Below are 18,302 nucleotides of genomic sequence, written 5' to 3' on the forward strand. Positions count from 1 at the left end.
TTAGAAAAGACGAAACTTGCACCGACCATTGGCCCCGCCCCATGTCCTTCCCCACCAGACACGCAAGATGTCAACGTCGGCCTCCTCCGCCTAGGATAACCCGCCTTCTAATGGTAAGTCCCATGGTGTCCCCTATGTTTTCCTCTTTTTTTCTATTCTTGGCTTGTACCGGAACGAAGTGTGGAGTTGATGTGGTAGAGAATGAAGAGATGTGTGCGGGAGCAATGAACTGCGTGGCTGCCATCGGTGGTCGATGAGACTGTTGTCGACGGGGGAGAGTGTTGCGTGCAGCTGCCATCGGTGGTCGACAACGCTTGAATGGGGAGAGGGAAAGGGAGCTTGTGGAGTCCATGCTGGTAGGGAAGGAGAGGAGAAGGAGGGAGTGGGCGCTATTGCTGGTCGACGACTCGCTTGCCATGGAAGGGTCTAGTAATGCGGTGGTGTGCTAGACGAGGGAAGAAAGCGGCAGAGGGCACCACATGTAGAGGCTGTCGCTGGCATCAGCTTTTTGTGGGTCAATAATTCGTCGACGACTGGGATGAAGCGGCGGAAGGCTGGATGACTGGGACGAAGCGGCCGCGGTCTTGATATATATCTATTTATACAAAATTTTATATTTACTATACAACTGTATTAAGGTGTATAATTTTTCATTACTTATTTGACATAGTTAAAAACAAAACAAAGTTAAATATTATTTTTATTTTTTATTTTTTATATATTTGTAATGTATATCATTGGAAAATATTCATGTATTGCATTGAATTCAATTTGTACTCTGTAATATTTTTTTATCTTTCTGATACTTGCATAGATTATGTAGTTTATACATATCCATGTTAGATATCTCTAAAACATATGGTATAACAAATATTGTAATAGTGTGGTTGTACTATATGTTTAGGAAAATACGTCTGTATAAAATTATAGACTACAAATTTAATCATATGTGACAGACTGCTTCAGATATAATCTTTTTTTGAGCGCACATTTGCAAAATTAATCATATATTTATTAAACCATATGTGAGGGATTACACAATGTACAAATTTAACCATATATTTATTAAACCATATGGTTTAACGATGTACTTGTATATACTCTTTCTTTAAAAGAAATAATGAGTGTACATTTATACACCCATGTACTCATCTAGATCTGTCCATGGTCTACAAGACAGCTTCGATTAGCATGAATGCATTTAAAGCTTGTTTGGGACTGCTCTGCTTCTTAAAATCCACCTCCACTCTAGAAAACACTAGCCAAACGGGGTAGTTCCAAAATATACCGCTCCGCAAAAAATTAGAACCAGGGTACAACTCCTAATTTTCTATGAAGCTCTTTAATAGGTGCTCCAAAAAAATCTAGAAGCTGAAGCGGGGGGAAATTACACATCGATGCCACCAGTAAATGGATACCTCTTCGTTTCTCCCCCTCATCTAATCAAATATATCCTTTCCACCAAATTACCCATTCATGAAGCTGAAGCTAGATGAAAGCCAAACGGTCTCTTTGGTAGTGCTACAATTTCTGTATGAAACTACTCCAAAGTGAATTTGATGAAGTGAAACTTATTTTGATGAAACAGAGCAGTGCCGAACAGACCCTTATATGTTGGTTGAGTTGTTTTACATTGGTGTGCTCAGCTTCCATTGTGGTTACTTCCAACCGAAACACATGAGGACGCCATTTATGCCATCTCGATCACTGTGACTGGTCTTCTCCCGATCCTGTACTTCTGAATGTTCAGGCGTTCCGTTTTGAGTCTTCATTTATACATGCATGTAAGCATGTCCCTTACTTTATAGTCAAATTTACCATTTAAATGCATGCAATTGGTGGAGACTGTGGGAGAGAGAGAGAGAGAAAATAGTAATAAAGAAAGATAAAAGGTGATTTGACGTGGGCCACATCCTATGTGGAGAGTTGCTCGGACATCCCCACATTACTAGGGAAAAGCCTAAAAGTAGCACGGGTCTAATGCGTAATAGTTGTGCGGGTAGTGCTACTAATACGACGCTATAACTAACGCTTAGTAGTAGCGGGTTTCGACCCGTGCTACTGCTATCTAGGTGTTCATCGCCAAAACGTACTGCTGCTAATATCTGTAGCGCCCTAGTATAAAAAGCGCTACTGCTAAGACCTCGCTGCTGCTAAAGCTATACTCCACGCTACTGTTATTAGTTTCTGAAAAAAATCTGCTACATATTTTGTGCTGCTGAATTTTGTTTAGGGTTTTATACAATAGTCTCTAGCATATCATAAAAATACAAATAGTCTCATCAAATCGACCATGTCATCATCATAATCATCATCCAACACAAAATGATGTTTCTTGTCATCATCTCAAAATAAAGATACAAGTTATGACGTGTCTCGAATACTTGCAACTATATCGTTATCCATCTAAACAATGATGTAGACAAGAAGAGCTATCACTATGAGTGAGAGCGGAACTATGCAGTATATGAGGCGACTGTTATGAGTCCTCTCTCGCGCTAGCGTGAACCTCCAATAACTAGCTTCTGCTTCTTGTCTGCTTTTGAACCCTTTATGACCAAGCTCTACTGATAAGTAGCTGTAGCACCGCCTTTTAACCAGCACTATTGATAAGCTTATGTGTATAAGGTTTTCCCTAGTACTGCCATATTTTATGTGATATGGGGATTTGCAGACAACCTGGTCATATGAGAACAAAGTGAGGGGCTCGGTTGAGGGACTTTTTTCGTTCTCTCTCCTATCTGGACAGTGGCCGGGTTGTCCCTTCGGATCATATGAGGAGGAGTTGGGTGGTCTGGTTGTATATTCTCTAAGTTGTTATAGCTTACTGCATGCACACATTTCTAGGGTTATATATCTATACTAATGCAAGTGGCACCATTATTCTTACTAGTGGTTCGGGCAAGGATGGCAGCGGGCATGGCCACATGTTGTTCGACAATATGTCCCAGGAATACCGATACATTCTTTACCCATGTGACATTTGTATTGGTTGATTCATTTGTTGCACATACCTTTTGATTAATCTCGTAGGACAACAGTTCACTTGCGATGCATATTGTAGGACAAAATACTACTAAACATGATAAATGATGGTCTAAGAGGCTTTCCATTTTAACATTGGGGATACCAATTCCCCTTTGTTTGAAGTCGGGCAAACATCGCAAACTAAAAAGAGAAAAGTGGTGAAGCCAAGAGATCTAGCATTCACACGATTTGAAGACGTTTTGTTGGCTGAATGTTGGTTGGCCGCAAGCATGGATCCGTTATTTAGAACCGAGCAAAAAGGTGTTAAATATTTCAAAAAATTCACAAAATTTACCATGAGCAAAAACACTATTGTTGGGGAACGTAGTAATTTCAAAAAATTTCCTACGCACACGCAAAATCATGGTGATGCACAGCAACGAGAGGGGAGAGTGTTGTCTACGTACCCTCGTAGACCGGAAGCAGAAGCGTTATAACAACGCGGTTGATGTAGTCGTACGTCTTCACGGCCCGACCGATCAAGCACCGAAACTACGACACCTCCGAGTTTTTGCACACGTTCAGCTCGATGACGATCCCCGGACTCCGATCCAGCAAAGTGTCGGGGATGAGTTCCGTCAGCACGACGGCGTGGTGATGATCTTGATGTTCTACCGTCGCAGGGCTTCGCCTAAGCACCGCTACAATATTATCGATGATTATGGTGGAGGGGGGCACCGCACACGGCTAAGAGATCAATGATCAATTGTTGTGTCTCTGGGGTGCCCCTTTGCCCCCGTATATAAAGGAGTGGAGGAGGGGGGCGACCAAGGAGGGTGGCGCGCCCAAGGGGGGAGTCCAACTCCCACCGGGAGTAGGACTCCCCTTTTTCCTATTAGGAGTAGGAGAGGGATGGAAAAGGAAGGAGGGAGGAAGGAAAGGGGGGGGGGGCTCCCAATTCGGAATGGGCTTGGGGAGGGCGCCCCCTCCCTTGCTCCTTTCCCCTCCTTTCCACTAAGGCCCAATAAGGCCCATATACCTCCCGGGGGGTTCCGATAACCTCCCGGTGATCCGGTATTGTCCCAATCTTACCCGGAACCTTTCTGGTGTCCAAATACAGTCGTCCAATATATCAATCTTTATGTCTCGACCATTTCGAGACTCCTCGTCAAGTCCGTGATCACATCCGGGACTCCGAACAACCTTTGGCACATCAAAATATATAAACTCATAATGAAACTATCATCGTAACGTTAAGCGTGCGGACCCTACGGGTTCGAGAACAATGTAGACATGACCGAGACACGCCTCCGTTCAATAACCAATAGCGGAACCTGGATGCTCATATTGGCTCCTACATATTCTACGAAGATCTTTATCGGTCAGACCGCATAACAACATACGTTGTTCCCTTTGTCATCAGTATGTTACTTGCCCGAGATTCGATCGTCGGTATCTCAATACCTAGTTCAATCTCGTTACCGGCAAGTCTCTTTACTCGTTTCGTAATACATCATCTTGCAGCTAACTTATTAGTTGCATTGCTTGCAAGGCTTAAGTGATGTGTATTACCGAGAGGGCCCAGAGATACCTCTCCGACAATCGGAGCCACAAATCCTAATCTTGAAATACGCCAACCCAACATGTACCTTTGGAGACACCTGTAGAGCACCTTAATCACCCAGTTACGTTGCGACGTTTGGTAGCACACAAAGTGTTCCTCCGGTAAACGGGAGTTTGCATAATCTCATAGTCATAGGAACATGTATAAGTCATGAAGAAAGCAATAGCAACATACTAAACTATCGGGTGCTAAGCTAATGGAATGGGTCATGTCAATCACATCTTTCTCCTAATGATGTGATCCCGTTAATCAAATGACAACTCATGTCTATGGTTAGGAAACATAACCATCTTCGATTAACGAGCTAGTCAAGTAGAGGCATACTAGTGACACTTTGTTTGTGTATGTATTCACACAAGTATTACATTTCCGGTTAATACAATTCTAGCATGAATAATAAAAATTTATCATGATATAAGGAAATAAATAATAACTTTATTATTCCCTCTAGGGCATATTTCCTTCAGTCTCCCACTTTCACTAGAGTCAATAATCTAGATTACACAGTAATGATTCTAACACCCATGGAGCCTTGGTGTTGATCATGTTTTGCTCGGGGAAGAGGCTTAGTCAATGGGTCTGCTACATTCAGATCCGTATGTATCTTGCAAATCTCTATGTCTCCCACCTGGACTAGATCCCGGATGAAATTGAAGCGTCTCTTGATGTGCTTGGTTCTCTTGTGAAATCTGGATACCTTTGCCAAGGCAATTGCACCAGTATTGTCACAAAAGATTTTCATTGGACCCGATGCACTAGGTATGACACCTAGATCGGATATGAACTCCTTCATCCAGACTCCTTCGTTTGCTGCTTCCGAAGCAGCTATGTACTCCGCTTCACATGTAGATCCCGCCACGACGCTTTGTTTAGAACTGCAGCAACTGACAGCTCCACCGTTTAATGTAAATACGTATCCGGTTTGCGATTTAGAATCGTCTGGATCAGTGTCAAAGCTTGCATCAACGTAACCATTTACGATGAGCTCTTTGTCACCTCCATATACGAGAAACATATCCTTAGTCCTTTTCAGGTATTTCAGGATGTTCTTGACCGCTGTCCAGTGATCCACTCCTGGATTACTTTGGTACCTCCCTGCTAGACTTATAGCAAGGCACAGATCAGGTCTGGTACACAACATTGCATACATGATACAGCCTATGGCTGAAGCATAGGGAACATCTTTCATTTTCTCTCTATCTTCTGCAGTGGTCGGGCATGGAGTCTTACTCAACTTCACACCTTGTAACACAGGCAAGAATCCTTTCTTTGCTTGATCCATTTTGAACTTCTTCAAAACTTTGTCAAGGTATGTGCTTTGTGAAAGTCCAATTAAGCGTCTTGATCTATCTCTATAGATCTTAATGCCCGATATGTAAGTAGCTTCGCCGAGGTCTTTCATTGAAAAACTCTTATTCAAGTATCCCTTTATGCTATCCAAAAATTCTATATCATTTCCAATTAGCAATATGTCATCCACATATAATATCAGAAATGCTACAGAGCTCCCACTCACTTTCTTGTAAATACAGGCTTCTCCAAAAGTCTATACAAAACCAAATGCTTTGATCACACTATCAAAGCGTTTATTCCAACTCCGAGATGCTTGCACCAGTCCATAAATGGACCGCTGGAGCTTGCACACTTTGTTAGGTCCTTTTGGATCGACAAAACCTTCCGGCTGCATAATATACAACTCTTCTTCCAGAAATCCATTCAGGAATTCAGTTTTGACATCCATCTGCCAAATTTCATAATCATAAAATGAGGCAATTGCTAACATGATTCGGACAGACTTAAGCATCGCTACGGGTGAGAAGGTCTCATCGTAGTCAATTCCTTGAACTTGTCGAAAACCTTTTGCGACAAGTCGAGCTTTGTAGACAGTAACATTACCGTCAGCGTCAGTCTTCTTCTTGAAGATCCATTTATTTTCAATTGCTTGCCGATCATTGGGCAAGTCAACCAAAGTCCACACTTTGTTCTCATACATGGATCCCATCTCAGATTTCATGGCTTCAAGCCATTTTGCGGAATCTGGGCTCACCATTGCTTCTTCATAGTTCGGAGGTTCATCATGATCTAGTAGCATGACTTCTAGAACAGGATTACCGTACCACTCTGGTGCGGATCTTACTCTGGTTGATCTAGGAGGTTTAGTAGTAACTTGTTCTGAAGTTTCATGATCATCATCATTAGCTTCCTCACTAATTGGTGTAGGTGTCACAGAAACCGGTTTCTGTGATGTACTACTTTCCAATAAGGGAGCAGGTATAGTTACCTCATCAAGTTCTACTTTCCTCCCACTCACTTCTTTCAAGAGAAACTCCTTCTCTAGAAAGGATCCATTCTTAGAAACAAATGTCTTGCCTTTGGATCTGTGATAGAAGGTGTACCCAACAGTCTCCTTCGGGTATCCTATGAAGACACATTTCTCTGATTTGGGTTCGAGCTTATCAGGTTGAAGCTTTTTCACATAAGCATCGCAACCCCAAACTTTTAGAAACGACAACTTTGGTTTCTTGCCAAACCATAGTTCATAAGGCATCGTCTCAACAGATTTTGATGGTGCCTTATTTAACGTGAATGCGGCCGTCTCTAAAGCATAACCCCAAAACGATAGCGGTAAATCTGTAAGAGACATCATAGATCGCACCATATCAAGTAAAGTACGATTACGACGTTCAGACACACCATTATGTTGTGGTGTTCCGGGTGGCGTGAGTTGCGAAACTATTCCGCATTGTTCCAAATGTAAACCAAACTCGTAACTCAAATATTCTCCTCCACGATCAGATCGTAGAAACTTTATTTTCTTGTTACGATGATTTTCAACTTCACTCTGAAATTCTTTGAACTTTTCAAATGTTTCAGACTTACGTTTCATTAAGTAGATATACCCATATCTGCTTAAATCATCTGTGAAGGTGAGAAAATAAAGATATCCGCCACGAGCTTCAACATTCATTGGACCACATACATCTGTATGTATGATTTCCAACAAATCTGTTGCTCTCTCCATAGTACCGGAGAACGGCGTTTTAGTCATCTTGCCCATGAGGCACGGTTCGCAAGTACCAAATGATTCATAATCAAGTGGTTCCAAAAGTCCATCAGTATGGAGTTTCTTCATGCGCTTTACACCGATATGACCTAAACGGCAGTGCCACAAATAAGTTGCACTATCATTAGCAACGCTGCATCTTTTGGCTTCAACATTATGAATATGTGTATCACTACTATCGAGATTCATCAAAAATAGACCACTCTTCAAGGGTGCATGACCATAAAAGATATTACTCATATAAATAGAACAACCATTATTCTCTGATTTAAATGAATAACCGTCTCGCATCAAACAAGATCCAGATATAATGTTCATGCTCAATGTTGGCACCAAATAACAATTATTTAGGTCTAATACTAATCCCGATGGTAGATGTAGAGGTAGCGTGCCGACCGCGATCACATCGACTTTGGAACCATTTCCCACGTGCATCGTCACCTCGTCCTTCGCCAGTGTTCGCTTAATCCTTAGTCCCTGTTTCGAGTTGCAAATATTAGCAACAGAACCAGTATCAAATACCCAGGTGCTACTGCGAGCTCTAGTAAGGTACACATCAATAACATGTATATCACATATACCTTTGTTCACCTTGCCATCCTTCTTATCTGCCAAATACTTAGGGCAGTTCTGCTTCCAGTGACCAGTCTGCTTGCAGTAGAAGCACTCAGTTTCAGGCTTAGGTCCAGACTTGGGTTCTTCTCCTAAGCAGCAACTTGCTTGCTGTTCTTCTTGAAGTTCCCCTTCTTCTTCCCCTTGCCCTTTTTCTTGAAACTAGTGGTCTTGTTGACCATCAACACTTGATGCTCCTTCTTGATTTCTACCTCCGCAGCTTTTAGCATTGCAAAGAGCTCAGGAATTGTCTTATCCATCCCTTGCATATTATAGTTCATCACGAAGCTCTTGTAGCTAGGTGGAAGTGATTGGAGAATTCTGTCAATGACGCAATCATCTGGAAGATTAACTCCCAGTTGAATCAAGTGATTATTATACCCAGACATTTTGAGTATATGCTCACTGACAGAACTATTCTCCTCCATCTTGCAGCTATAGAACTTATTGGAGACTTCATATCTCTCAATCCGGGCATTTGCTTGAAATATTAGCTTCAACTCCTGGAACATCTCATATGCTCCATGACGTTCAAAACATCGTTGAAGACCTGGTTCTAAGCCGTAAAGCATGGCACATTAAACTATCGAGTGGTCATCAGTTTTGCTCTCCCAGACGTACTTAACATCGTCAGTCATTCACTTTGTCCCATTGTTAGATGAAATTGAATGGGAAACCAACATGGCAAACAGTCCTTGAGAACATCCAAAATGGCGCCAAGAAGATGAAGAAAAATATGGATCTAGCTCCAATCAATCAATTGGATTGAATGACGAAGAAATGAAAAATGATTGGGTGGACATAGAAGTATCGATGCCAAAGAGGAACTAGCAATTGATGGGAAACAAGTGGGAGAAGGAAAGGATCGCATGTGCTGGCGCGACAAGCAAAATTTCCTCCACTTGGATGGGCATTTTTCCGCCAAGGAGGTGAAGAAGGAGGAGATGTACAAGATCTTCATAGATATGAAAATGGAGAAGATGATGTTCAACCAGGAGAGGTTGAATTTGGAGAGGAAGACAATAGAATTGGAGACGCAAGAGAAGTATATATGCAAAATGTGAGCTTCAAAAGGCGGCAACATTGCAAGAAATTGAGAGAGGGGGGAGGGAGAGAGAGAAGTTGTGTTCTGCGGGAGAGAGAGAGAGAGAGAGAGAGAGAGAGAGAGAGAGAGAGAGAGAGAGAGAGAGAGAGATGGAGGAGTCCAGGATCATATTGCCGGACACTTGCATCTTGGATGATGAAAGCAAGAAGTCGTTGATCGACATGAAGAAGAGGATCAATGAGTGCAACGATGGAGGTGTTTGATTTAGTCGTGTATCGCCTATCCATGTTTGAATTCCAAAATTTTATGTTGATATGTAATAAATTGTTGGATTGTCATTTATTTTGTATCATCAAATTGTTGAATTGAGGATGAATTTGTGCTATATTATCGACGTGCATAGATTTGCTGTAGGAGATATGCCCTAGAGGCACTAATAACTGTTGTTATTTATGTCCAGGTTTGTAATTAATGTTTATGTTCTATGCCATAACTCTAATTGTCCTTGAGCCCGTATATCCATAAAGGACCAGCGAAAAACTCATGTGCATGTGTGGAATAATAAATGGAAAATATATATTCTTAGTCGTGCCTCTAAGACTAGCTCAAGCGTTACACGACGGTTACGTTTTCTTGATCATGGGCATGACTATGCCGGCAATTTTGAGTACATAATGTTAGAAGAACACTTGTGTTGAATCGGCCCATATTGATATTATTCTGTGAGATACATTCCTCAAGAGTTACTGGTTTTATAACACAGAGAAAGTTAGCGTTTGCATAATTCCTTAGACCATGAGAGTATCGAGTTCCTTCATGCTTGCTTCATGAACTTTGGGATTAGTTAAACATCATCTGTAACAGGAGTGGCTATTATGGCGGCTTTCGGGTTCATGGAAAAGTATGACAAAGGACTTGATTGACGGAAATATGCCATAGAGGCAATAATAAAATAGTTATTTATATTTCCTTATATCATGATAAATGTTTATTATTCATGCTAGAATTCTATTAACTGGAAACTTGATACATCTGTGGATACATAGACAAAACACAATGTCCCTAGTAAGCCTCTACTAGACTAGCTCATTAATCAAAGATGGTTAAGTTTCCTGACCATAGACATGTGTTGTCATTTGATGAACGAGATCACATCATTAGGAGAATGATGTGATGGACAAGACCCATCCGTTAGCTTAGCATAATGATCGTTAAGTTTTATTGCTATTGCTTTCTTCATGACTTATACATATTGCTTTGACTAGAGAGTATGCAACTCCTAGATACCGGAGGAATACCTTGTGTGCTATCAAACATCACAACGTAATCGGGTGATTGTAAAGAAGCTCTATAGGTATCTCCGAAGGTGTTTGTTGGGTTGGCATAGATCGAGATTAGGATTTGTCACTCAGAGTATCGGAGAGGTATCTCTGGGCCCTCTCGGTAATGCACATCATGATAAGCCTTGCAAGCAATGTGATTAATGAGTTAGTTGCGGGATGATTCATTACAGAACGAGTAAAGAGACTTGCCGGTAACGAGATTCAACTAGGTATGAAGGTACTGACGATTGAATCTCAGGTCAGTAACATACCGATGACAAAGGGAATAATGTATGTTGTCAATACAGTTTGACCAATAAAGATCTTCGTAGAATATGTGGGAACAAATACGAGCATCCAGGTTCCGCTATTGGTTATTGACCGGAGAAGAGTCTCGGTCATGTCTACATAGTTCTCAAACCCATAGGGTCTGCACGCTTAATGTTTGATGACAATTTGTATTATATGAGCTATGTGATTTGGTGACCGAATGTTGTTTGGAGTCCCGGATGAGACCACGGACATGACGAGGAGTCTTGAAATGATCAAGAGGTAAAGATTGATATATTGGATGATAGTATTCGGACACCATGGTGAACTTACATCGTAATACCATCACCTCTGATTCGGATTGAGCACCATTGTGAACTTACATCGTAATACCATCACCTCGGATTCGGGTTGTCCATGGTGCACACTCACTCATGAGAACACAACACACATAGCCATCCTTTTCCCATGCGCGGCACAGGTGTGGTCCCTCTTGGGGTTGCAGCCCCCTCACTCCATCGTCCTTCTTTGGGATACTACAACACCGGCCGGCCTCGACATCAACATTTGGCCTACCGTGGGCCTGGCCATATTCTGGAAGCTGTGGGATTCCAGGAACGCTTGTGTTTTTCGCAATGAGTGTCACACACCACTAGATACTCTTCAGAACATTATTTCGGATTTTACACTTTGGGCCATTAGGTTTAAGGACCCCGTCAGTAGGGAGGCTGCCATGTCTTGGCGCATGTACCTCTCCTCTCGCTGTAACCTGTGATGTAACTTGCCCTTTGGGCCTTTGAGTAATATATACACGTGGGGATCCCCCCCTTCCCACCTGGTGATTGTTAACAAAAAATTAAAGAAAGAAACAAAGCAAAGGCCTGCACAACACGATCACATTACCAAGCTGAAGTTGGCCCGCTGCCAAAATGAGGTGAGTATAATGCAAGAAGAACTATGCCCATCCAACCCATGACGTGCTGGAAAACGACCAAAAAGCGATCCAAAATCAGTTCATTAAAGGAAGGACCCTAATATATGTGGGATGTCAGCTGCCCTTCAGCGAATGATTCGTTCGCTCATGGAGGCGCCCTCTAGTGAACGTCGGTGGGGATACCCTCCAGCAATTCGTTCGCTCTAGCACGGCCCCTGGTTGACCTAGAGGTTCTTTTAACCCCTTCTTGTGTGAAAAAATGTTGTCAACAAAAAAAAGACCCTAATTGCCATGATCTGAATTATGAGAAAAATACCATGCTACTTTAAAAGCTATCATTTCTCTATTTTATAAATTTACAATGAGCATGACAAAAAAAGCTCGTGTGATCTACAAAATAAAATTGCCATGCAAAACTTCAAAAATGCCATTATCTAAATATCACACACAATGTTTTACTTTCAATGTTTTATCTGGATGAGCCCCAAGGAAAATTCTATACTTTTTTTCAAGAAAAATATCACACATGGTGAATCAAAGGAAAATTTGTCATCCCATTAAAATAATGCCATCCTCTCAAAATTAAAAATGCCTTCTTTTCTTTCTTTTCGATCAAAGGGGAGCACCCCCGGCTCCATTTTCATAGAAAACGAAACCAAACACGCATACAGGTCTTCTGGCAACGACACCAGGTTTCAAACACTGATCAAATATGGCAACAGCCGCCACTAGCAAAGATATTCTACCCCCTACTAGTAGTCTACTGGAGTATCAAAAGATAAAAGATTGGATAAAACTAGATCTCATCTAGAACTGGCTAAATCAGCTCATGGGGAAGAAGGCCACATGAACTTCTTCCACCAGCCTTGGGTTCTCTTTTACTTGCTCCAGGGTAGCACGCCCTCCATGTGACATCCCGTGGATGTTTTTGGACCAGGAAAGTTGTTCCGCAGTTTCACAGCATCTCAGTCTGGTTCCAGTTCCAGCGGTGATCTCAGCTTTCTCAACATGTGGTCTCTGAAGAGTTTCATCGCCCCTTCCTGTAGCTCCTTGTGCAGTTTCGTCCAGTCCCCCAAGTATGAACTTATCTTCTGCCAGACCTGTTTGATAGAAATCCATTTAGTTCTATTAAACTCAATGGAGTTTCTAGTATTCCACAGACCCCAAAGGACAGCAGAAGAAACTACATTCAGATGGGCAAATCTCTTCTCACAGAGCCAGCAAGCAGCTAACTCACCGAAAGAATGGAAAGTTTTATCAAAAATAATCTCTACCTCTTTCCACATTAACCTAGCAACCACACAGTCAAAAAAAAGATGGTGAACTGATTCTATTTCCTTACAGTGAACACATTCCAGAGGCTTGGGTATGCCTCTTTTTCTTAGGTTATCATAGGTCATAATTTTATTCTGTGAAAACAACCAAAGAAAACCCTGCACCCTGGGTGGTACTTTCAATCTCCACACCACAGGCGTGTAAATAGGTTGCACCCCTCTAAAGTTAATAATAGCATACAAAGACTTAGAGGAATAGATGCCTTTAGATTCATATTGCCAAATCAAATTATCTTCCTGGTCAGTAAAAGTAATCGATTTGGCAACGGATTCTAGATCAAACCATTGTTGCATTAACACCTCATCAAAATTCCTTCTAAAGGAAATTTTTAGGATATCTCCATCCCAGGTATCTGCAATGGTTTTGTTTTTCTCATTAACTATACAATACAAATCCCAAAATTGGATGGCAAGTGGGGAGTTACCGAACCAAATATCCTCCCAAAACCTAACAGATCTACCATTCCCAACAGACCATTTGTATCCCAGTTTAACTGCTTTCATAGCCCACATTACCCCTTTCCAAAATTGTGATGGGTGAGGGTCATTACAGCAAAGGATATTAGGTCTCTTGGTATTGTATTTGGAGTCCATAACTCTCTTCCAAAGAGAACCTTCACTAAAAATATATCTTTTAATCCAAGACCCTATTAAGCACAGGTTTAAATCCTGCAAATTCGGGATCCCCATGCCCCCAAATTCTTTTCTCATACACACAGATTGCCAGTTAGCTAAGTGAATTCTATGATTTCCTTCCTCGTCACTCCAGAGGCAATTAGCTAGTTGAGAGTTGACCAAAGTAATTGACCATTTAGGGAATTTTAAAAAGGATAGCATGTAAATAGGGATGCTGGCTAGGCAGGTTTTCACTAAAGTAACTCTGCCTAATAATGAAAGTAATTTACCCCTCCAGCTAGCCATCCTAGCCAGCATAGCATCAACAAGGGGTTGTAAATCTTCTCTCCTAAGTTTATCAAAATGCAAGGGAATCCCCAAATATTTGATAGGGAATTTCCCTTTAATACAATTGAATATGTCTAGAAACACCTGAGTTTCTGCCTCGTCCAGGTTAATGGGGACTAATTCACTTTTGTGATAATTTATGGACATGCCAGAAACTAGCTCAAAACAGGTCAAAGCCCACTTGAGGTTAACAGCAGTTCTATGATCATTATCTACAAAAAGTAGAGTGTCATCTGCATATTGCAAACAAATAATCCCTCCAGGGTGAAAATTAGGACACAAACCTCTAACCAGCCCTGTCTGTGAACCTTTAACTATCATTTTAGCAAAAACATCTACTACAAGGTTAAAGAGCAAAGGGGAGAAAGGGTCCCCTTGTCTCAAACCACTACTAGTAATAAAAAAATCACTCGCTTCACCATTCACCTTGACTCCAATGGATCCTTGCTGAGTTATGCTCTTAACCCAGTTGATCCACTTTCTACCAAAACCTCTAAGCTCAAGCACTTCATAAACAAAATCTAGATTAACCTTAACATAATATTTTTCATAATCTATTTTTAAAATCATCCCTTTCCTCCCAGAGGAATGTGTAGTATGCAGCACCTCACGTGCAGTGACTACACTCTCCAGGATGTATCTACCTCTAATGAAGGCAGATTGATTCTCAGAGATCAATTTACCAATTATCAAAGCTAATCTATTAGTCAAAACTTTGGTAAAAATCTTAAAACAACAATTAAGAAGACTAATAGGCCTAAATTTCCTCATATCTTTTGCCTCTTCTTCCTTAGGAATTAGAGTTATCATGGCAAAATTGAGTCTAAAAATGTCCAGGTCATGTTCAAACCATGCCTCAAACATGGCCACCAGATCCTCCTTAATAATATCCCAAAAGTTCTGAAAAAACATAAAAGGTAATCCATCAGGGCCAGGAGCCCCATCCGAATAAGAATCAAAAACAGCTTTTCTAATCTCCTCCTCTGTGAACCTGGCCTCTAATTTAATGTTGTCTTCTATACACACTTTCTCATCCGTATTGAAAAAGTCTTGCTTCAAAGCAATATCAGGCCTTGGTTCAGCTTTGAAGAGGTTCTTGTAGAAATCAACAGCTATTTTTATCATCTTAGATTGTTCAGACGTGGGTCCCTCAGGGCCCTCTAGTACCGAAATCATCTTTTTTCTCCTCCTTTGGTTAGCCACAGCTTGAAAATATGATGTGTTCCTATCTCCCTCTAAGATATCTCTATCTCTAGACCTCTGTCTAGCACTAGTTTCTTCTTTACACCAAATTTCCCCAAGTTCATGGAGAATCTCCTTCATTCTACCTCTATCTATATCATTCAGACCATTAGTTTCTGTCTGTACATCTATCCTATCATATTCTGCCATGAGAGCTTTCTTATGGTTTCTAAGGTAAGCCTCTAGGTTGGCACTCCAGCCTCTAGCAAGTCTTCTAAAAGCTCTCACTTTACTTTGCCAGACATCTACAGGGTTTGAGCTAAAACCCTTAGTATTCCAGGCCTTAATCACAATATCTCTAAAATCAGGTCTAGCTAGCCACCATTTCTCAAATTTAAAGCTCGCTTTCTTCACTGGTTCTCCACAGCCCGATTCCCATATGACAGGAGTATGGTCACTTCCAATTCTAGGGAGTACCCTAGCACTAGCTAAAGGAAAAGAAGCTTCAAATTTAGTAGTACAAAAAATTCTATCAATCCTGGACATAATCAGATCTGCCTAGTTATTTGCCCAGGTATACATTCTACCAGACATATTAATTTCTATTAAAGACCAAAAATCTATCCAAGAATTAAATTTATCAACCCACTTAAAATCTACTCTACCATTATTCTTATCAGTCTGATTTCTAACTAGATTGAAATCACCACCTACAATTGCAGGTCCCTCCTAGTTAAGGAAGCTGTGATGCAATTCAGAAATAAATTCTAGTTTACCTTCTTCGTAAGCAGGTCCATAGACTGTAGTAATCCTAGAAACTATCTCAGTATCTTTTTGGCACACCACTACATTAACTGAGAATTTAAGGATTTCCCAACTAATTACTTTAAAGATATCAAGATCTACACCTACCAAAATACCACCAGCAGCACCATTTGCAGGTAGCCACTTCCATTCAAAATTTCTATTTCCTAACAGGTTCTTAAGGAAGGAATTAGAAAAAGTTTCCTTTTTAGTCTCTTGGAAACCTATGTACGCAGGTCTTAAAGGAGTAATGGTATCTTCTATGCATTTGAGTCTACCAGGAGCCGCAACTCCTCTAATGTTCCAAAATATGTACCTCATTTTGGAGCTTTTCTCTCAGGGTGCTTGCCCTATCTATTTCTACCATCAGTTGTTCTCATTCTATCACAGCTACTTCTATCATCAAGCATACTATCATTTTCATCTAAAACAGATAAAGAGGCATTGTTGATCCTATGATCTAGATTCTCTCTAATTTCTACACCAAGAGAATCTGTCATATCTACTATTTCCTCAACAGGTAAGACATTAAAAGGGTTTGTATCAATTATACCTCTCACTGTTGTTTTTGGAATCTCCAAGTTTTTCCTCATTTTGAGCAGCTCAGCCTTCTCCATGATGGGTAAGTTGTCTTTCACTCTGTTGCTTTTTCTAGCAGCTTGTACTGGTCCCTAGGATCCCTGCTTTTTTGAAGTCTTTCTCTTCTTATATTCAAACATCACTGCTTCTTCCTCATAGGTGGGCATGATGTCATCAGGTAAGTAGACTTCCTCTTCCTCTTCCTCAACTACTTGTTCCATCCTCTCATTTTCCTCATGGTTTTTTGTTTCTACTAGACTGATGGAATCTTCAGTTTTGTCCAGTTCCTCACTCATCTCAACAAATAGGAATCTAGTAACTTCTATCTCAGGGTCTTCTATAGGCACTACTTCACTTCCCTCCTTCTGATCCTCACTTGTTTCTGTCCTCTCCTTCTCATCTCCTCTCTGGAATGCTTCCCACACAGCTTTCTCACTTAGTGGGGTCCATGTGTCAAATAGAGAGTGATTCCTCTGACCATTGGTGTTACCATTTCCAGCTCCATTCCTACTTTCATTCCCTCCAGCACTACAGGGTGGTCTTTGGGTGTTCTCATTACCATTCAAACTATCTTCAGTTTCCATGCCACTGTTGTTGTCTCTGTCTGTGTCTCCACCCCCATTCTGTTGCCCAGTACTTGTCTTCTTAAGTAATAAATTCCATATTCTTACCAATTAAAAATGGTATCCTCTTAATAACAAAATTATCATGTTATTAATAATAAAAAGTGTCATGATGTAAATAATAAACTGCCATGTGAGAAAATAAATAAAAAATTCCTAAAAAAATAGTAAATCCGGTGGAATTTTCAAATAAAAATCGAATTAAAGCACGAACTAGCATCAAATACATATGTAGCAGCTTAAACTCAATACTTCACAAAACCCAACCTACACTCCAAGACATTGACCCAACCTGCAGCACCATTGCCGCCTCGAGCACCACCGAGGGGTCACCACTCCAAAGATGGTGCCTCCAAGGAGGGAGGACGTCGAAGACACCGCCTCATCCAATTTGGCGAGGCGGATTTGGATCTTCACCCGAAGTGAGATCTTGGGGCTGGAGGGATGTTGGGCCTGCATAACAGGGACATGAAGGAGGAAAATGGCGTCCACCAGCGCCGCATTGTCAGAACCGAACAAGTTGCGCAAGACTTTCATCCGCAACACCACGACTACCTTTCCCGCAAAAAAACACCACGACTACCAGACTACAATAGTCAACGCCAAACATCGAGCAAGGTGCCAAGGCAATCATCGTCTGGTGAACACTCACACAACATCATGCATTGTGACCTACGTGACCAAGGCACACACCACCTCCCTCCGCTCCCAGAGCTACCACTCTGGCATCCTTGAAGTTCGACCAAGTCCCGCAGTGCCATGGCCGCCCACACCACGTCAAGGACCCCAACCGATATCAGCCGCACACACACCACCACACTGCCAGTTGTCCACTGAAGGAAAGTCATCGCACCCTCGGGCGGCCTCCCTCACGTCCTGCACAAGCCAGCCCACCCCCGCTAGACTAGGCCACCAATGCCACACCAGACACCACCATGCGTCGGTGGTCGTAGTTCTACCGGAGCTAGTTTCGTACCCC

Source organism: Triticum aestivum, chromosome 5A, assembly GCF_018294505.1.
Source record: "Triticum aestivum cultivar Chinese Spring chromosome 5A, IWGSC CS RefSeq v2.1, whole genome shotgun sequence".
Lineage (NCBI taxonomy): Eukaryota > Viridiplantae > Streptophyta > Magnoliopsida > Poales > Poaceae > Triticum > Triticum aestivum.